This window comes from Alligator sinensis, unplaced genomic scaffold, assembly GCF_000455745.1.
Source record: "Alligator sinensis unplaced genomic scaffold, ASM45574v1 scaffold1109_1, whole genome shotgun sequence".
Lineage (NCBI taxonomy): Eukaryota > Metazoa > Chordata > Crocodylia > Alligatoridae > Alligator > Alligator sinensis.
Genome location: NW_005843348.1, coordinates 97,188 through 119,667, shown reverse-complemented (window position 1 = coordinate 119,667; position 22,480 = coordinate 97,188). Strand labels below are relative to the sequence as shown.

Genomic DNA, 22,480 nt, shown 5'->3' with positions numbered 1-22,480 from the left:
GCCTCACTCCCCTAGGACTGCCCTGGCAATGACCATAAGAGGAAAACCTGCTGGGGCTGCTCATGCTCTGACCCCCTCCACAGGGGAACCTGAGGCAGCCTGTGCACTAGCCCTGCAAGGGAACAAGCTGGGATCCACCAATGGGGGGTGCAAAGGCTTTCTGATCCTCAGATAGCCCTGCCCAGCCCTGAGAATTTCCAGATACAGTGGAAGACTCCCTGGCATTGCTGGAGGAAACAATGTATCCCATTGTAAGGGGCTTTTCTGGGGTCCAATGGCAAATCCCCCAGCCACACCTGGAACCGGGCACCTGCACCCAGAGACATGACAGATGTGGGAAACAACTGGAAAGAAACAACACAGTGCTCTTCCTCTGCAGTGGTAACGGTGGTGGACATGCCTTCTGCAGAGTCTGCAATAAGACCTTCAAGGCCCTGCCCAGATCGCCCCACAATGAGACCTTCAAGGCCCTGCCCACACTGCGCTGGAGAGCTGGCTCGAAGGGCCACGGGCCGCACAACGCTGAACTTCTCATGTCGAAAAGCCCCGGGGATTGACTGATTGATTGACTGATTGATTTTAAAGGGAGGATTCCTTCCCTTCCACGTGTCCAAGATGTGTTTTTTAAACATTAGAAATTCGGCTCGTCTTTGCCCTGCGAGAGTGTACCGATATTTGGGAGGGACAAGGGCAGAGAACCACGGCTGACTGGACAGGAGTGAAAACAGATCGCTGCAGGGAGTTCAGGGCCCCCCAGGGCTGTAGTGTCCAAGTGCCAGAATTACGCAGCCAGGGAGCTTTCTGCGTCCAGCCCCGGTCTGATGATTGAGCTAGGAAATATTTTCTAGGAAGAGACAGAGGTTGTTTCAGATACCGCCCCACCCCACCCCCATTAGGTAGCAGGTCACAGGGAGGTGACCTCAGTCATTCCTCTCCAACACTCTGTGGTATGGGTCCATTTTGCAGAGGTCCCTTCCCACTCAGCCTGTTGCTCCCCCCTTGTGATGCCCCATTGCCCCACAGTCTGGTGCAGTATTCGTAGCGGGGAGTGCAACGCACAGCCAGGCTGACCGGATGAATTTCCAAGAGGCTGCCTGGGGAGTCCCCCCACACCCGTGTACGTGAGAGCTGCCTCGTCTTGCTCTGATGACAACAACCACACAGACAACGGGACTCCTCTCCAGCTCGTGCATCACCAACAGGCATGTCCAAGTGGGCTTCCTTACCATGCTGCTTTGCAATGCCACAAATGGGGAATAATGGAGGGTGGGTTACACCCTGCTCAGTGGAAACCAGACTGCCCTTCAGACCGTTCCCCCCATCCCACCCCAGCACGTCCTTGCTGAAAACCTCTAACCCTCATCCTCTCCGTGCCCAGGGCCTGGACCTTGGACATTGCCTCGAACTATCTGTTCAAGGGCAGTGCACTGAGACCATAGGACTAGCACTAGAAACCCTCCTTGCACACATCAAAAGGTAGCCAGCCGTGGTGCAGCCCTGGCCTCACCGGATGACCTCATGTGGGTCTGTGGTGATGGGCTGGTGAGTGCTCGATGGGGCAGAATGTTGTGTTCCCGCCGGAGCGGCAGAGCAACCCAAACACAGGCCAAGGTTCATAGAGGATCTCGAGGTGTGTGACTGCAACCCAAGAATCAAAGGCAAAGGATGCAAATGGGTTGGCGTGGCAGGATTTTCTGAGGTGTGAATTTACCCGGGTCAGTCATCAAAAGGATTCACTTCTGTCTTACTCTTCCCCTAAGTCTTGAGCTGAGAGAGGGGCTGATTGACTCACTTCAGAGGGACAATGGTGACCCCATTGCTAGCATCACCTGCATCAGTGTCCCCGTGCTGCCCTGCTTCCCTCCCCTGCGACCCAGCACAGCAGGGAGCAGAGGAGCCCCAAGCCCCAACCCCTACCCAGTGGGGCAGCAGCCCCAGCCCTACCCAGATCCCTCCTTATAGGGTCCTCAGTCCCCCTCTTTTTCCCTCCCACCCTTACCTGTTGCAGCTAGTTTGCAGGCTGCCTGGGGCCACATGCATGTCCATGCTCATGGCCAGCCTGCAGACAAAATCCATGGGGTGCTCTTGTAAAACAAGAAATCCATGTTTGCCTCTGGTAAAAGATAACATCCGGGGTCAACTCTGTCTTTTCATGGGAAATGGAAAACCCAGGTCCCTGGTAATGACAATACATCAGAGCAGGCTGGCTGCATGTCTATAGGTGCCCCAAGTGACCAAGTGGCAGACACAGAAATTAGGGGCACAGCCTCTGAATTCAAATTACCTGGATCTTAAATGCTGAAGGCTGGAGGTGAGAGAGGAATAGTGGGGAAAAAAATCCCTGGTCATGCCCTGTTCACACTCCCTTTCAGCAGCCACTCCCTGGGTACGTCTATGTGAAAAGCTCTGTTGCAGTAGCAATGAGCTATGGCAACATAGCATTGCGGGCCACTAACCGTGACGCTACTGTGCAGGACCTCATAGGTGGGCCCTGGTGGCCCTGAGCTCCCAAGTGGGAGCAGGGGTCAGGAACACCAGCAGGTCCTCAGTCCTGGGTGTTTGCTCCCCTCAGGCAGCTGTGCCATGCTGCTCTTCTGCTTAGAGAGCTTGAGCTCCATCCCCGGCGCTGTAGCTAAAGACTCAGACAACTGTTTCCTGTACTGGCATGGAGAAGGATGGGTCAGCACCTCTGATTTCAAGGGCCTTCTGATGACCCAGCGATTGCAGGAGGAGAATGAGGCCCTCTCCAAATGGCATTATCTGCTGGTTTTAATACCCCACTGTTGCTAGGTGGCACCTCCACATTGTCTCAAGGAGTGCTCTGGCCCTTTGTTGCACAACCCACTGGTTGGGTTGGCTCCTGACCTCTGTCTTTAACTCTCCTCCGGTGGCACAGCCACCCACTTGGGAGTGCACCTTAACTCCTGAATAACGCATCCCGAAAGAAGCCTCCTGACTACACGAGAAAAAAGTTGCAAGCACTCTCAAACTACAATTAGCAGCCTCCACCAGACCCCATTTTTTCTAACTCTATATTTTTCCTACAACGAATTTAACATTGTGGAATAATCTCGGGTGCAATTTTCTGAAATTTTCTGGGGTGCGGTAGGCAACATGACAAGAGCGAGCGCACTCTGGCCAGAGCATTTGGTATGCTGTTAAACAAGGAAGACTGTTTTTTTGGCCCGCTGGCACCAACTGCTGTGGAGAAAAGAGGGCAGTCACTTAATATAGAAGAATAAAGCAAGGGTGTCCGCAAAGGTTATTTAGTCCAATGCCCTTCTCAAGAAACAAGCTTCTCCTGTGTACTGGATTTGATTTTGTAGAGGGAAATACCTTGGGATTTCCAACCCACTCTGGTAATCGCTCAGCCCTGGCGCTTAGCCAAAAAGGCATCTACAAGCAGAATGAACAAGCTGTGTGTGCTAGGAAGGTGTGTGTTAAGATGGGGCCCTGATCACGAGCGTGACTGGATCCAAGCTTTGCAGACTTTCATGCTTGAAGGTCAGGTGCTACCTATCTCTTTCCTGCAGCGCTGCATGGGAGATGGGAGGTAGGGCAGCAATGATGGTCTCTGGAAGGTCAATGAATGCAGATTCAGGAGGCCTCGAGTCACTCCCTGGCCTCACTACAGACTTCCTGCGTGACCTTGAGTGCATCACCTAACTTAGGCAGTGTCGCTTCCCCATGTGTACCTGTGTCAACCCCCATGTCATCTGGTACGGCAGGTCCAGTATCTTCAGATGGTGTCTCGAACTGTTCCATGGAAAGAGGGAAAAAAAAGAAAAAAGTCAGGCCAGGTCTTGTTTGATCCACGCACCTCAAGGTTTCTCTTGCTTACTCCTGCTGCACTCGCTAGCCCCCCCTGAAAATGCTTTGTAGGTCAACCGCTGCCTTTGCTGCTCACCCTCCGTTCCCTACCAGAAGAGCTCTGCTAGCTCCTCTCTGCACCTTTCTGTGTGTGTCCAGGGTGGTGGGGCTGGCAACGCTGGGGTCAGGAAGTATTGCTCGACCCCCACAATTCTTGGACATGGCACCTGAGCAATGAAGTGTGGCACTTGGCACTACTGTGAGTAGCACTAAGGGAGCAGACCCCAGCTACCCATTGTATTGTAGGGCTTAGAGTCACAGGTTGCATGGAAAGGAAGATGCTCCACACTAATCCTGCACAACCAGCCAGCCTGAGCAGAGGGGAGGCAGTGCAGGTATCCTTCATGTCAGGTCATGCTCTAGTCTCTCCTTTACAGAGACCCAGCCTTTATTTCAGGATCTCAGGTGAGGGACAATTCATCATATCCCTGCCTGGGTAAGTTGTTCCTGCAGTTAATAACCCGGTGTGTAACAAGAAAATAGGGTGCACTGTATTCCGCGAATGAATCTGTCCAGCTGCATCTTCCAGTCACTGCATTCTCTGGAAGATTTAAGAGCCTTTACCAATTAGAAACTTTCTGTACATAGAGGTGCTTTTGACCCATGCTCAAATTGCTGTTAGGAAAAGGCGCTCAGACCTACTCCTATTGAAACCAGTGGAAAAAGACCCCTCGACTTCAGGGATAGCAAGTTTGGAGCAACCGGGCAGGAGAACAGACTCTATTGCACGGCTAGAGGCGACCTCTGTGTAGAGATGATGGGAAAGATACCAGAAGCAAATGAAAGAGTGAGGAGCCTGTGAAATGCAAGGGGTCAGCTGGGGGAGCCAAGGGACCTTTTGCGGGCCAATGTCCCGGGGTTGTTACCCGAGGCTTGACAGGATCCTTACCACAGCTGTGTCTAACGAGTCTTCTCTATCCCAGGCCAGCCACATGTCCACAGACATCCCTGTAAACCAAGACACATCCACACTCAGCTCACCTGGGACTCATTTCCACTTTCATGACTGGTGTTTCTAGTGTTGTTTTAGCATCACTGCAAAGCAGCATCCTGTGAGTTTTTGTGCCAATGGGCCTGTCTCGGCCACTTGTGCCCCAGCAGGGAGGGATGCAGTGAGGTGCGCTGTGCCTGCCCCGCCTGATGCCATGTCCCCACCCGGCGGTGCGGTGCTGCTCTCACTCCTGGCTGAGCCTCCTGATGCACACACGCCACCTGATTTCCATTGCAAGCGGGGGACAGCTTGTGCAGAACTCATGCTGCGACCCTCGCTGCGGCGATCTCTGGTGCAGTACTGAAGCACACAGGCATGGCCAGTGCTTAGGAGGAACCAGTGCATGCTCTCTTTTTTTCTGGAGCAGGTTTGTCTGTTTTCACGCGTTTCGGTGCTACCTCTGGGCCATGCTTGTATACTGCCTAGTGCCTGGAAGCAAGGGCCCCGCTGTGCTGTCCTAACAGCGATGTGCACATGGAGGATGCAGTATGAATGAGCTGGTTCTTCCACACCCGCAGATCAGGTGCAACTTCAGATTCGTTGTGCAGGCTGTTAGTGGGGACATTTGTGCAGGGAACTGACAGGCAGAAGGAAAATTGTGGGGAAGGTGTGACGAGTTTCCCTTTCAGACACGACTCCCTTTGCCAGAAAACAAAGTCTGTGCTGGAGAAATCCTCCACACAGGTAGCATAACTATCCTCTAGGCTACTGTATTTGGAGATGGTTTTTCACCAGCCAAATGATCGCTGACATGAAAGGAATGAAAGAAATGATAGACAATTGTAAAGACATTAAGGGAAATAAATGAAACCCTAAAAAAAATGCAAATTGCATACATTCAAGCAATGTATGTGCTTCCAGTGATCCTGATAGTCCTCCAACAACCAAACTAAAAACAAAAGGAAAGAGTCATTTGGATTTAGAGATGAGCAGGAGTAAAGGGCCATAATATTAGCATTTCAATAGTATTTTTCATCTTTGTTTCTTGTTCTCCACACTGACAACGTGCTCAGCACAAAGATGTGCTTTAGAAACAGGAGGCGAGGGCACTGTCACTAAATGGCTGGGGACGTAGAGGCTGGAAAGCTGCCTGGGACTCTGCCACTGCTCTGCTGGGTGGCCTTGGGTGACGCACTTCATCTCACAGGTCTCATAGACCCAGTCCAATGTACTGTTCACCTGTGAAACTGCATTGCTTCCCCCTTATGTGGTTTGGGACTGTAATTCTCATTGGTGGAATAGGACCATCCTTTGAACTTAGCTTCACATTTGGTGGCTGAAATGGCTACATAACACCTGGGTTTCTTCTTTGCATTGGGAACCAGGGTAAAACCTTGGACCACCTCATATCCCCACTTACCTCCCTGTTTTGGCTGCCAGGGGAGCAAGCTTGGAGAGGAGAGATGGAGAGAGCTCTAAGCAAGGCCTGGATTATGACCTACTGGTTATAAGCATGGTGCTGGGAAAAGCTGAAGCAGGGTCAAGCTGTTTCTCGGTTGGCAGGACTTCAGACCCATGTCTGCTGCTTCCCGGGCAAGGTGGCACGCCAGTTAATGCCCTTCTGGTAAGCAGGGGCAGACTGTTCTCGGGCTTGTTCCCTGTCCTAGCCGTATTGCAGTCAGAAGTGGAGAAACCCCAGGTGTGGCCTGCCTGTCGGCCCAGTGCTGCCCCAGGGACAGCGCAGCTAGGGATGCCCATGTGTGCTGGGACAGATGCACCCAGGAAGGTCTCCCCTCCTGACACCGGGAAACATTCACTGCTTCAAACTAAACAGTTGGAAGCAGCCGGTGAAAATATTGGAGGGGCCAAGACCAGGCCTCCAGCCTCACAGAGGATTTTCTCCCAGTGGAGTCTGGATGTACAGCAGGTATAACTGGGAGAGATGCCTTTGCTCTAATGCCCCTCTGCTGAACACGTCCTCCCACCAGCTGTGGCTGTGGAGCATGATCTGGGCATGGGGAGGAAGCGCACAGATGGTGGCAGAGTAAATGAGCCATGTAGGAAGTGCAGAGTCCCTGACACCATCTGGTCCCACTGTGTTGCACCAGTGAAACACTCTGGTTACAAGCAAGCAAAGAGCGGGGCCGAGCCCTGCGCACCTTCATGCCGAACCCAATCTAACGCAGGGACAACTCTGTCCAGAGACCCCAGATGATCCCCCTCCACCACAGCTCCCACTCTTGCTGCACTGCCAGAAAAAGTTATCTTGATGGTTCAGTGTCTGTGAATGAACCCGACGAGCTCCACAAACACAGAGAGGATTCAACTGGAGCGGTCTCCTCGATCTGCTGCAGCTCTTCTTCCTCCTCCCACTGCTGCTCTCATTCAAGGTCGTCTTCCACCTTCTCCTCTCCCTCCTCATCCTCAGTGCAGTGAGCTGCCAGTTGTGCAAGGAGGTCCACCTTGGGCTGAAGAGCTCTCAGCATGGCTAACTCCTCTGTCCCTGTTGGGGTCTTGTCTGCACTTGTACCTGGGACTGCCTCTTCATCGCGCAATGACTTAGACTTTGCACTAATAGACTACTGGGAAAAAGCCTCGTTGGCAATCCTGTCTGGGTCTGTCGTGCTTTGGCTCAGTCAGTTGCTCACCGCCCATAAAAGGGGGCAATTGGAGAGTTCCTCAATTATGACCGTAACCGCGTCTTGAGGAAGATGTGCATCAAAACCTGTGACGTCATCATACAGGTCTTGCTCGGATCCAGATGGTTGTGACATAATCAGGTAGTACTTTCGACTTCCAGGAATAAGTGCTCCTTCCTGCTCTGGATGTAGTGGTGGCTCTTCCCCTATAGCCAGCACAAGGCTGATTTGATGTCTGGACAGGCCTTCTTCCACGGCGTGGTTCAGGTTCTCAGCAAGTGTGTTCACTTCGGTCCTTGATAAACGTCTCTGGTGCTGTAAGCTTCTGCCATTGGTTGAAATTAAGACTTTTGGCAGGAATCTACTTAATATTTCCTCCACAAACATCCTGGGTACCATGAGAATGTGTGGGTTTAGAGCTGGTTTGGGAATCTCCGTTATCATGCCAGGATTGCTAGGGAGTTTGTCCACAATCTTCGCACCTTCTGTTATTGAAGCTGAGGTATCCTCTGACCTGGCTTGAAACTCAAGTTTGGCAACTTCTTTTGCTATTGAAGCTGCTATCCTGTGGGCTAAAATGTCCTTCTGATTTGTTAGGTCTCTGCCAACAAAAATGCCAGAGTCAGCAGGTTGTGCGGTGCTGGCGCAAGCTGAATCAAACAGGTCTCCTATGGCCTGGCTCTCTTCAGCATGCAAAAGATGGTGTTCACTGATATGTTCATCCAAGTTCACCTGCTCTTTTGAGAGGAGCACTTGCAAAGCCAGTAGTATTTTTCTAGTTGCATCCTTCAGCAACAAAGTCTTTTCTGCATCCATCTCCGCAATGGGAAAGAGGGAAGAAAACATGGACAGAAGATTTCCTGCTAGTTTTTTGATGATAATAGGAACTATTTTACTCAGGTCCAATGGTATGGTGTTTGGGTTCTCCAGAGGCTCAGGAACATCTCTGGGTGTATCTCCAACAATATTGCCTGCTTTGGCACGGCGGTGAAGTGGTGGTTCCCCAGAAAGAGAACTCTGCAATGCACTCCTGGAAACCTCTTGGAAGACCAAGTCACAAAGAGCTTCAGAAAGAACCAAACACCTATTTCTTAAGCAGTTCTGCATGTTGACTTGTGTCTGAAACTGTGCCAAAAGCTTGTTGTAAACCGAATCAGCAGTGGTTTGAATCACAGCATCCTCTCTGGCATGCAGATGGTCAGTGTGCTGGCTACAAGAGTCATCATCTTCAGAGCTTTTTGCCATCACTTGTCTGATTACCTTCAGGTGAAGCAAGTCAAATCCTGCCAGCTCTGTTTTCTTTTCTTTCAGGCAAGATGTGCTGGCAATGGCAGGGAGAATATCAGATAAAAGCCTGCTGATTATATCTTCCAAATATCTGAGGCAGACCTCCAGAGTAGATGGTGTGGGACTCTGGTACTGGGAGGTGCTTTTGGTAGCACCCTCAAAAAGCTTCTCATCCATTTTCCCAGGCTCTAGAGGTTTGTACCGAGCTGGAGGGGGTGCTTTTGCTAAGCGTTGGTGATCAGTAATTTCTCTCCTTCTTAAAACACTAGACCCTTCTGCTGACACACTCTTATCACTTTTCCTGTATTCACAAGCTGTGACTTTAGAAGCACTTTCGTGGTGAAGGTCAGACAAACTGGAGTGAATGATTTGGGCTGTCAAGGTATCTCTGTCAGAGAAGAGACCCTGATCTTCTGAAGGCTGCCGGGCTGTGACCTGACATCCGGACAGCTTACTTAACACCAAATCGACTAGCTCTGTACTGAACCGTGAAGGATCACTTCCACGGATTGCGCTGTCCTGAGCAAGGAAGTTTTGGGAAGGGACACATTTGTTCATTAGGTCATCATATGTGTTGTGGAAAAAGGCGCCAGCATAAATACTGGCAGGTGAGTGCCAGGGCTGAGGCTCAATGGTGTACCTTGGCAGTGGTGCTTCCTCTTCGGGGAATATTTTCCTGCATTATGACAAGAAGGGCTTTCTCACAAGCTGTTTGCCGAGCTGGGGTAGAGTCATGCTGGACTGGACTGTCCTTGGTTTGATAAGTACGTCCTGGGGGGATGGAGGAGGTTTGAGTCCCAGAGCTCCTGCGCAATAACGCACCTTTCTGATGCCCCCTGAGTGGGGGTTTGCAAGCTCGGGGACCTGAACCCATCGTGGCATTTGCCCTTCCCTTTGGACCTGTTCCCCGGAACTGAGTGCTCATTCCTGGGCATTGATCGGTGAGAATAATTTTCTAAGCATGCCTGTTTTAGGGCGATCTTGTGCGACATCAGATGATATATCTTCCCTAATGAGATGGGTTTCTAATAGGCCATCTTTTTGTGTCAATTTGCATTGAAAGTACCTTTGGCCATGGGGAAATCACTCAGCTTGGAAAGTCTGCCTGGGATGCTCAAGCTGAGCTCCCCTGCACGCACTCTCCCTGCACAAATGGGAGAGATGATTAGCCGGACGAGGAGGTACTGCTGCTGGTTCAGTCTTGGGAAGATTGTCTTCCCAAACCTCTCTGCCAAGACATGGAGACAGGCCATGTCTTGGCAGTGTTGAGTGTTTTCTCAGTGTTGAGAAAAAAGTGAGGTTAGTTTTCCGCTACTCCCTTTCTTCCCACATCCTGGAGAGCTGCCGGGTGTTATTTTTCTGCCTGTGCAGACGCACTTTTTGGCACTGGCCTCCTCGTCTCTCATATCTCTCCTGGTTATTTTTCTCTCTTCATATTCCATTATGGCTGGATAGAGGATATCTGTTACCTCATCCACAAACCATGTCATTATATTCGTAACTGCATCGGTCATTTCTTTGGTCTTGTTTTTCTGTAGCAGGAACAAATGAGAAAGGTCAGTGAAGGTGTTAATTAATCCTTCAGTCTCCCTTCTGCACAGGGCAACAGCACTGTACTGGATGCGATTCAAACTTCTAGGATAAATAATAATAGCGCCCCATGAAAAGCAACCTCAATTCATAGATGTTCAGGTCGGAAGGGACCTCAACCAATCACCGAGTCTGACCCCCTGCCCAGGCAGGAAAGAGCACTGGGGTCAGGGTGGGAGATAAATCTAACAGAATAAATATAGGAAATAAAGAAAGAGCCAGTTCAGGAAAGGTCAGTGAAAGACCGACTAGGGTCAGCATTGCTTCTCCCCGAGTTTGTTTCTGAAGGGCCGACATGAAGACCATGGAATAAAATGCTGACCATGTTGAAGGCCCAGGGAGGTTTGTTACTGATTTCAGTGAGGCCAGGGTTCCCCCACAGGAGCCGAGAGATGATTTAATTTTCACCCACGGCCCCTCCGCTGAGAAAGCACTTATCAGCTAGCTAGCTTCCCCGTACAGGAAATGAATCAATTCATTTGCAGATGTTTATCCATCTCCTACCAAAACTCAAAGGCTGTGCTCTGCCTGGGCAGTGCTGCCTCCTGTTCTTCCTCGTGATGAGGCATCTAAACACTGTCTGCTGTGCAGCTTTTATGGTTTTCAAGGACGGCTCAGGCTTCTGCTAATGTGCATCCTCACCCCAGTGCAGGAGGAAAATAGTTTTGCCCCCATTTTGCACTTATCAGCTTTGACCCAGTTCCACTTTCTACTAATCTGTGGCCACCGGGCTGTAGTGCCTTCGGGGTTTGGTCATGCCATTGTTTCCCTTGGTGTTAAGCAAAGGGTATCTGTCACACAACCCATCCCAGCACTGAACATCTTCTAGCACTATATCCTGCTCACTTGTTTCTGAAAAGAGCGTGGAAGATTGTGGGGAATGATGCCATTTGGGTGGGCGAGTCCTGCACAACAATGCATGTCATGGCAGGTGCAAGTCATTTTCTATTTCTGACATCTCCCCATGCCCTGACTTCTTACCTGGGAGGATGATCTTTTCTTGTTTGTGCCTTTATTAGCAATTGGCACAAATCCAGGCTGCTGGTTACCTGACATGAAAAGCAGTAAAGTCTAAGACAGTCCGAACTGTTGAGTGTAAACTGCTTGCAGGTCTAGGAATTTGTGTTGCAGGCTCTGCTATAAAAGCCCAACTCTGGGGGTGAGTAAGGGTAAAAGTTTGGCCCTACTGAATTAAATGGGAGTTTGGACAGTGACTTTGGTGTAGCCAGAGTTTTGCCCGAGGTACATAACCATTTTACTGGAAAGACAGTGAAAAGACAGATGCAACAGTGGAGACAATACCAGACGATCAGAACTTTGGAGCATTGTAGCACTCTGCTCATCAAATTTAAAAATACCAGGGCCCAGTTGGCTCTGTGTTGGACCCTGATCCTGCAAACATTGATGCACCGTGCTAAGAAGCAAGTATGGAGCAGTCCTGTTGAGCTCCCCGGGATCACAGATATGCTTGAAATAAGGTACGTGCATCTTGTTAGATTGGGGCTGCAGTCATCAGCTTCTTTGTGACCATCTAGATAGAATTGCCAGCAGACCCATAGGCTACTATTGACTCTAGCCATTTACTGCTCACCTTGTTAAGGTATATATGATATCTATACATATGTATGTAAATTGTACTGTGGATTTGTTTCTAACTTTCATTGCTTTACGAAGCACGTTGTCGGTTTTTTAGCTTTGTCTTTTTTAGGTCCATCCATCTGAATTTTTCTGAGAAGCTTTTGAGTTTTTTGTACTCCGTCAAAACCCTGGCTGAATCTGCTGAGAAACACAAAAATGGTGGGTTACTATCACTTCTGCCACAATCAGTGTCGCTCCACTCTCCCGTTTACCTGGGTTTCTTTTTGCTAAAGGGATTGTGGCTTTTTTGAACAGATTCCAAGAAGTTGCTGATACCATTTGTGAACCAGAACTTGGAGGCTGGCAAACTGTTACAATGGAGTGTATTGCTGATGAATCAACACAGGCCATGTCCTGCCTTTGCAAAGGCACAATGAGAGGGGAAGGATGCCCCTTCCCCTGATGAGCCAGGATGGGGAGCATGCTCCATCTCTCTCTTTTCGAGGAGATGTTCTAGGTCACCTTCTCCATTCATTTTAGAGTAAGGCCTTGCAGTGAGATCTGAGATATCCAACTGTGTGCTTGGATGCTGGGCAGAGAGCCAGGAATGAGGAAAAATGGCACTGGGACCAGGTCAAGTTGGAGGGGACCCCAAAGTAGAGGTCAGGCATGTTGGGGGCAGAGAGTGTGCACAGGGCTCTGCGGTCACTGGAGTGAAGCCCTCTTCAGACTCCTGAATATCCATGAGTCTCCCCACTCTTGTGCTCTCAGCAAATTTCTGTGAACCTTACTCATAAAGTGTGTGCCCCACCCTCCCCCACCTCTCTCTAAACTGGTGGCTGGAGAGGTGGACAGCCCATTGGGTCACAATCACCTTGCACTAAGCAACCACGTGGCCATTGTCTCCTAGCATCAGATGCTCTGCCCCATGATTGGCTATGCCTGACTTATTTGAATAAAGGCCACATCCTTCCTCCCAGTAGGGTTGGAGTACTGTTGTAGCCATGGTAGTCTGGGCAATATGCAAGGATCAAAGTGATTTTAGTGACATCTTTTCTTGGACCCACCATATAGTTGGGAAGGTATTCCCCACTTCAATTTCTATTTTTTTGTGCCATGTTTTTCTCTTTGTTGCAGTCTTTTTGCTTAGTTAGATAAGTTTCTGGGCACCAGGTGCCCTTCTTCTGTGTCAGGCACAGAGAGACAGAGTCCCTAGCCACATGCTTGTCTTCCTCACCCCCTCCTCCTCCTGCCCAACCCTTCTCCTTCCTGCCCACCCACCTGAGCCCTCCCAGTCCCCCCAGATCCCTTCAAGCACAGCACAGCTGCTCTGCACAACCAGGGGTAGGACTAGGGGATGCAGGAGAAGAAGGAAAGGGAGAAGTAAGGGAGGGTGGAAAGGCCCCTGTGGATGTCAGAGGAGGGTGGGGGGAGCTCTTGCTCAATGTGCAGTGGTCCGACTCCGGTGCTGCTGTACTGAAAACTAAAGGTATGCTCCAACTCAGAGTGGCAGACAGCTGGGCAGATGGACAGAGCTGCAGGGGAATATGGAGATCAAAGCTCCCACCCATTCAAAGGGGACAACTAGGGATTTCATCCCGAGTCCAAACATTTCAGGGGGCCTGAACTGGCTGAGATTTGGCAGAGATCACAACTGGCTCTTACACCAAAGTTACTCCCGTGTTGTTGCATGCCAGGGCCCTGTGACCTGGGTCTGAATTACAGCCTGTGACTGAGAAGGGCCACAGCCCTGAACTCATTAACCATGAGGAAGGGTTGGGGACCAAGAAGATAGAGGGGCCCAACTGCAACGCTTGGCCCAAACCCGAGAGCTTCTGGGGTGGCACCTGTGGGGCAGGAGGGATGGGCAGATAAGACAGGTGGCCCTGCGACTAGAAATAGGAGTCAGATTCTCCCTCACCTGTATCAGCTTCAGCCAGAGAGACCTGCCACCACGAAGGTGTGTTCAGGTCTGAGCCTCTGGCCTGGGGCTCTGGAACTGGTTGCGCAGGCTGATGTCAGCCCTTTATGAGGTCACTGCCCCTCTGGTCCAATGGCTGATCTCCTACCGACTCATGCCTGTGAGCTCACGGTCTGCCCCACCCAGCTGGACTCATCCCCTGCCTGTAGCAGCCCCTTCACTGTCTAGTCCAGCATATTCTGTATCCCATCCCTGATAGTTCCCAGTGTTGGAGGCTGGAGAGACCAGGACAGGACAACCCCGTCCTGCACAATGGGTGGCCAGAGTGGGGACAGCTCTGCTAAAGTCCGTGTAGTGTGTGCAAGATGTCCAGCAGTGTGTGAGACAAAACCATGGGTGTTTAACTCAAGCACTAGCCCCCACCTGCCCTGTGAAGCACATGTGTAGAATGGCTTCAAGAGCCATTCTGATACATGTGATTCTCTGGGAGTTATAATTAGTGTCCCATGCTGAGAAATGGCAGTGGGGGTGCTTTAACTAAAGCTCATTGAAAGAGCTTTAGTTAAAGCACCCCAGCCACCATTTTTCAGTGCAGGGACAATGATACATGTGATGCTGGAGTCTGCTGGAGCATGGTATTTGCCAAGCTCTAGCAGACTCAAGTCTGTTTCCACATGCCTTGCTGCATGTCTATCGGCACCCCAAGTGACAAAACCAAGTGGAAGACATGGGATGATCCTCTCCCAAACCAATATGCCCATCTTTGTTTCATGACTTTGCTTTACTTACGTTTATTTTATAATTAACTGATGAAATTGTTGTCTTCATACCATAGCGTACAACCTATTTACAAAAAATGAAGGTGGTGGGTTAATTCTGTAGCTTTGTACATACAATGACACCTGGCTTCGGTCATTTTGTGTTAAAACTGTTGAAGTGGGGAAGTAATGTTTCATGCATGAATTTTACTGACTGTGCCACCTAAAATAAATGCCATGAATTGCAAGATGAGGAATTGAAGACTTGTGTTTACCAGTTGGTGTAATCCATTATTTGGATATAGACAAATATCCAGATACTGGAAGGCGGGATGAACCGCAGAAACTTTGGAGGATAGGAGTAGAATTCAGATGGATGTGGATAGACTGGGAAGCTGAGCAAGAAACAACAAGATGAAGTCCAAGGAAATAAATGCAAGTTGCTGCACATAGGGGAGAATAATCAAAAGCACAGGTACAAATTGAGTTATAAATGGCTGGGTAGTATGTGATCCACCAGACCCCGCAGATCCTTTTCAAGAATCAGACTCAACATGAATCAGCAATTTGATGTAGCTACAGAAACATTAATGCACTTTGGGCTGCAACAGCAAGAGTATTAGATGTAAAATATGGGAAGTGATAGTACCACTCTACATGCTGCTAATTAGTTTTCACCTAAACTACTGTGTGAATTTCTGGGCTTTACATTTTAAGAAGGAATACAAAGAACTTAGAAAAGTTCAGAGATAGGTGACAAAAATGATAAATGGTTGGAAGGAAAGTCATGTTAAAAAGAGATTGAGAGAACTATTTAGCTTGCAGAAAAGGTAATTAAGAGGCAGATCACAGAAGTCTTGAGATACCCGAAAAAACTGCTGTAAAGAAAAGGGTGAACAATTGTTCTCCCTTGTTGAATAGGGAAGGACATCAAGCTTCAGATGACAGCGAAGTATATTTAGATTACATTTCAGGGGGAAAAGCACCCTTGTTTCTAGACCAGTGCGGACGTGGAATAGACTGCCCAGGGACGTTGTGGAGTTTCCTTCATTTCAGGTTTTCAAAAAGAGGATAGTCATCGGTCACAGATGATTTAGGAGTAACAGTCTTGCATTTGTGCAGTGGGGTGGACCACAGGATCCTTGAGGCCCCTTCTAACCCTATGAGTTTATTATAATTATCATTGTAATAGCATCATGAATTTATATTGTGGATTAAAACCATCAACTGCAAGTGAATGGACACAGAGACAGAAGGATTACTGTGTGTCTTATTACACAACCTCTTTTTTTCTTTTTTCTTTTTCCTTTTAGAGGGTAGACAGACAGACGGGAACTAGTAGTCCTTCTAATACTCATGTAAACTTGAGTTCCAGCCTTTCACACATGCATGAACTAAGGTTTTGTGAACTTGTCCAGTGATACTAACACAGCACTTTCCAAAAAAAAGTGTTTTAAGGGAAATTTCCTGATCAACTTTGCTACTGATCACAAAACACATTACTGTGTTTTGATCATAGTAAGGGAGGGTTGCCACATCACCAGGAAAAAAAATTCAGAGCCATAAATATCTGTTCACCACTGCTCAAACAAGTTGTGGTTTTTAAAAGATTCCCTAAAGAAAGTTAGGTGCTTACTTTAAATGAAATTTAAGGTCTCAAACTCACTTGCCTGTTTCAAAATATTCATAAGATCCTAGGACTGGAAGGGAGAATATTGCTTCCTCCAAGGATATCTTTGGTCCTAATACAAGAACGCTGCTCTCTGGGTGCACCTATTCATGCAACTAGCACAGCTGAATGAACTCCAGCACAGTATTTGCTGGAGTTTCTTGTTCCTGAGTGCAGAATTAGAGTAGATGGCATTAGATTAGCAGTTTGCTCCCAGTCATCCTAGGCAGTGGGGGGGCCACAGAGGATGGGGGTGGGGTGGGAGACCTGTCAATGGCTCCTGTGTGGAGATCAGGATCTCAGTCCATCTCAGTGGTGCTGACTTGGGGTGATGCCTTGTGCCCGAATGTGTGTGGAGTGGGGGAGGGGACAGTAAGTACTGCCAGGACTGGGGAGAGGAGAGACACGAGGGGGAAGCGGGAACAGGACTTTCCTATAGGGTTTGTTAAAGATGCCATCAGCATGCCGATGTGGGAAACAAGGATCACATGTAACAAAGAGGATCAAAGGTCAGACCCATGGAGGGTAGGTGGGTGGCAGAGTGGTCATGGCGCTGGCCCTGCTGAATGAGGTCCCCCAATTGGCTGGTGGGTCTGAGACTGGTTCCTCCTCTCCCCACTGCAGCACTGCTCAATTTAAAGGGCAATAAGTACAGCGTGTGCAGCCACCAGCCATTCCCAGTCCGATTCAAGGGAAGGCTGATTTTGGTATTCCCCTGCAGCAGGGATGTGTGTGCTTCTGCTGCTTTCAGATATGCTCAGAAGACAAGGGCTTCACAGGGCCTGGGATCCCAATATCTATGCAGCTGGGAGGTGTCCCCCACTTCAGGACAGTTCCCACCTGTCTCAAAACTCAGGCCTGACCCCTGTGCCCCCTGCCAGCCCAGAGAAGCCTGGAGCTCATCTTGGCTGCTGCAGGGTGGCAAAGCAGGGCAGATGGGCAGGAACAGCCCTGCACTCAACTGCTCTCACTGGGAGCAGATTTGTTCCTGACACAGGTGCACGTGTATACATGTGGCCAGGTACAGTTTAGCAGGCTGATAGTTTTTACCATGCAACAATATCCCTGTGCCCCCTGCCAGCCCAGAGAAGCCTGGAGCTCATCTTGGCTGCTGCAGGGTGGCAAAGCAGGGCAGATGGGCAGGAACAGCCCTGCACTCAACTGCTCTCACTGGGAGCAGATTTGTTCCTGACACAGGTGCACGTGTATACATGTGGCCAGGTACAGTTTAGCAGGCTGATAGTTTTTACCATGCAACAATATCTTGCCATATTGTGCTGAGATGCTACTGCAGAGTAGTGTAACAGCTGCACAGGAGAATCCTAGGACTGGAGAAGAGGATCCAAATCCAGCTTTGAGAGAGATGGGGGCAGAGGTACAGCCCCCCTACCCCTGGACTGGAATGGGAAGTGAGACTTGCTTTGGGAGCCAACATCAGGACAAGGAAGAGCATGGATAGCACCATCGGTGTCCCCGGGAGAAGAGGGAAAGGGAATGGCCAGCCTCAGCTGGTAAGCTGTTTGGGAGGTGCCAGGTCAGAACCCTGCAGGCATGGGTGACTGGTGCCACCTTAGTCGGGGGGGGCACATGCCCCCCAGTAACCAGTCAGCAACTGGGAGGGTAGGGGTCCCCTCACGGCCAATTTTGCTGACTGGTGGGGGGGGTCCCCCATGGCTGATGGTGCTGACTGGGAAGCAGCCACAGTGGTCCTGGAAGTGGCCACGGTGCTGATGAAGGGGGCTCAAAATCTCAAGAATGACAGGAGCCGTGCTCCCACCATCTAGTGGCAGATCCAAGTAATAAATGTGTTGCTATTTATTACAATGAGAGGGGAGGTTTAATTCTAAAAGAAAACTTTTTTTTTTTTTTATCAAAAGGTTATGACCATGAGAGTGTAATCAGTGTGGGAGTCTGGTGTAAGGGAACAACCCCCTGTATTAGAATTATTCACTTATGGTTACATTGCTAGATTGTATTCAAATGATTGGTTTTATTATTTTCTATTGATAACATATATATGTATATATGCCTTCTTTTTTATTAATCTCTCTCTTTTCCTGTATATAGTTATACATATAAAATAAAGAAACCCATCTGTTCATTGGGCTTGTGGAGTAAATGCTTGGGTGGTGAGGGTGAGAGCCACACCCCTACCCAGGGACACCCCAGTCAGCAAATCTCTCTGAGGGAGATCCCAAGGCTATTGGCACCTTGAGGATCTGAAATCTGCCATATTGCCTGACCTAGTATGCCGAAAAAAGTTAACAGTAATATTAGGCTACTGCAAAGTAGCGTCACATAAAAGGTGTTGACTGGTGCTACTGTGTAGTTACTCTGGTTACTGTGCATTTATTTAATACTTAACTTATACAAGTACGAAATACATATGCAGTAACCACTGTACAGGAGTGTCTTGTGTAGATGCACCTACTGGGCCTTTTTTTAAATACACGGTAACCCTAAGGTTAACCTACACTTTAAAAAAAGAAAAAAAAGCTCTGCACTCACCACCTGCTGCAGTAGCTGTCACCACCTCTGGGAGCTCATGGCAGAGCCCCAACACAGCGCGAGGTAGTGGGGGGCTGTGAGGATCACACCCCTGCCTGGCAGGAGAATGGGAGTGGAGGTCTTTTTTTTTTCTTGTTTTTTCAGGGGGGGGGTTTGTTTTTGTTTTTTTAAGGTCCTGGGATGCTGGGACTGGGTGGGACGGCCATTTATGGGTCTGGGAGAGCGGGTTGGGGATTGGTCCTGTTCAATTCGGAGATTCGGTGAATTTGGCAGTGGCTGAACCTCTGAATCAGATTTGGCTGAATCGATTCGGGAAAGTGATATTAGTCACTGAATCAAATCACTGTCCCCGAAATGGCCAAATTTGAATCCGAAGTGATTTTGCACAGGCCTACCACAGCTGATACATATCCTGGCCCAGAAATAGGAAACAATAGATAAAAGATGATCAAAGTAAAAAAAAACACAAAACAAAACTTTTTTTTTTTTGCTTTAAAAGACATTCCCTAAAGCCCAGCTTACCTCTGAAGCACAGAACAAGAAACAAGCCTTCCTGGATTCATAAGTCCCAGAAGTCCTAAGAAGAGAAATGTGGGTAAATTGCCTTCCTGCAGCATTAGTCCTTCCAAACCAGGGAAGTTCACTGTCTTCTGCAGAGAGAAATTGGTTTGGATCTACTTCTGTCAGGTCAGTCTTGAAGTGGAAACAAAGCTTCTACTAAGATATTTTGACTTGTGAAGATTTGGTAGTGGCAGGGAAAAGGGAAATTAGATAGATCAGGAGAGGGAAAATAAGCAAAGACTCCTGGCACTGGAGGATCAGATCACAAGCTGAGAAAAACTTCCCATTGCTGTTGTAAGTTTATTATTCAAATTAACTGTGGGGGGTTGGTAAGAAGAGGGATGTGTGTAGAAATTAGATAGATCAGTAGAGGGAGAATAAGTAAAGAATCTGGAGGATCTATCATAAGCTGAGAAAAACTTCACAAAGACTTGCAGTAAGCTTTTAATAGGAATTAAATACGGTTGGTTGGCAAGAAGGGCGGTGTGCGGGGTATTTAAGAATTTGAAAATGACATTCAACTGGAAAGCTCTCAGGATTTTAATAGCAAGGTGTTCAAAATTATTCAGCTGGTCAAAGGAAAAAAGAAAAGAAAGAAGCTCCTTTAACAAATCTGAACTTGCTACCAAGAACCTGCACGTTTCAGTGCTTTGCCAATTTGAGATTTTTTAATCAAAAGCTCGTGGAAGCTGCACATCTTAAACCAAATTATTCCTCTACCCCCATATTGATAGTTCTTCCTCATAAATTGATGGTTTTGAAGCAAATACATGTATTGTGAAAAAGTATGTTTAGCAAAAGACATTTTTATAAGAAACATCATTCTAGGCTTAAATTCTAAGCCCCAAGGCAGAGATTCAGTATTGTCCAGCAACACTGGGATTACAATCCCATGTCAGTCATTGCATCCAGATTTTCTTGTTTTCCAGAAAAATGCCTGAAGGAGGGAGAAGTCAGTAAACCCCGCAGTTGATCCCCCAGAAATTGTCTTTTACATATCTGAGTGCCTCTCAAATTAGGGTCAGGGGAGCCAACAAAGTGAGATGAGGAAATGCATAACGAGAAGTATCCTTTGCCCAAATTAGTTTCAGGTTCTTGTACCCAAATGATAAAGTTCCATGACACAGTGTGGAGATAACAGAAGGATGGTATTGGCTTATCATGGCATAGAGATGACCATCCAGATGGGGATGGGGACTATGTAAATCATAATAATAACCATGTGGCAGATAATAATAAACCACGTGGCAGGGAGAACTCGGTATAAATTCATTTCAGACAAGGTGACACTTACGATGCTGTCTATGCTTCTGCTGTATATACCAGGGAAGAGGGAAGTGGGATGTGCTAGCATTTTATTTACCAGCATCTTATTGTAGTTACAAGTGCTGTGTTCAGCGTGCCTGATCTTGCTGTGGCCTTGGAGTTTGCTGAGCTTCTTGCTTTTCCTGCTGTTGCTCTTAAAAGTCCGATACAAAATGCCACACTCTGGTCTGCCAACTTGATGAAGGGAGATAGTTTCATACTGAAAACTGAAATGAGGAGAATGAGAGCATGAAGCAATTAAAAGGCAAACCCTCTGAGATATTGCATAACCAATATTCATAATTATAAATATTGTTTTGTTCTGAAATATTCTCTCTTCGGTGGTTTGGTTATACACACACATATATATGGAATTTCTATATATGTGGAATTTCTTTATACTCAAAAAACTGTATTCTCAGCAATAATACTTTCCACTGACAATTTTACAGGACTTAAAGATAGACAGTACTGACAGTTAGTTCATGAGCTGTTTCTGACATGAGATTCCCTCCTGTTATATTTGTAACTCTGATCCTGACAGCTGTCCTTGTCCTTCCTACACAGGCCTTGCACAATGCACTGGAAATGTCCAACTGAATGATTGTTACTGAGTTCCTCCTCCTGGGCTTTTCTGACAGTCGGGCGCTCCAGATCTTACACTTTGTTATCTTTCTCGCAGCATACTTGACAGCACTCATGGGGAATCTCCTCATCATCACAATTATAACTGTAAACGATGAACTTCATTCTCCCATGTTCTTTTTCTTGATTAATTTGTCTCTCCTGGACCTTGGCTCCATCGCAGTGACTGTGCCCAAATCCATGTCTAATTCTGTATTAAATACCAACTTGATTACCTACTCTGGATGTGTTGCCCAAGTGTTTTGTCACATCGCCTTCATGGGAGCAAATTTATCCCTTCTCACAGTTATGACATATGACCGGTACATTGCCATCTGCAAGCCACTGCATTATGAGATAATAATGAACAGGAGAGCTTGCATCCAGATGGCTGCCTGTACTTGGGCTGCTGGTGGTGTCATCAACTCTGCAATGCACACTGGGAACACTTTTAACATACCCTTCTGCCACTCAAATATCATCAATCAGTTCTTCTATGAAATACCCCAGGTGCTCAAGGTCTTCTGCTCTGGCACACACCACAGAGAGCTGACCGCTCTTGTCTTCAGTTTGTGTTCAGGTTTAGGCTGTTTTGATTTCATTGTTGTGTCACATGTTCAGATCTTCACCGTACGGTGGAGAATCCCCTCTGAGCAAGGCCATCAGAAAGCCTTCTCCACCTGCATTTCTCACCTTATCGTGGTCTCCCTGTTTCTTTTCACTGCTGTCATTGCCTACTTGAAGCCCATCTCTGACTCCCTGTCCCCTCTGGATCTTCTAGCAGCTGTTCTGTATTGTGTGGTGCCTCCACTGATGAATCTGGTTATCTACAGCATGAGGAACAAGGAGATCCAAGCTGCCCTGAGGAAACTGCTCCAAAGGTTTTGAGGAATCTACTCCAGAAATTTTAGGTCCATCAATATTCCATGACTTCACTTTAGATATATATATATATATTTTTTTTTTTTTTTCTTGTGAGAATTGCTTTCATACAATCATGTAAAACCTGCTTATAAAAATGAAGGTGGTGGGCTAAATTTTGTAGCATGGTAAGGACAATGATTCTTTACACAGATCATTTTTCATTAACACTGTTGAAGTAGAAAAGTAGTATTTCATGCATCCATGTTTGTTTGTCCCACCTAAAATAAATCCCACTGATTGCAAGGTCATAGAATGAAAGAAAATCATAGGAATTAGCTTTAGAAGGGACCTCAGGGTGGTGGGGGGGGGGTGGCG

General features: G+C 48.0%; 2 pseudogenes; both read right to left on the bottom strand.

Moving 5' to 3' along the window:
- Positions 1–5,561: 5,561 nt before the first annotated feature.
- On the bottom strand, positions 5,562–7,575 carry LOC112548638 (annotated as a pseudogene).
- A 2,073-nt stretch (positions 7,576–9,648) lies between these two features.
- LOC112548637 lies at positions 9,649–21,367 on the bottom strand (annotated as a pseudogene).
- Between the last annotated feature and the right edge of the window lie 1,113 nt (positions 21,368–22,480).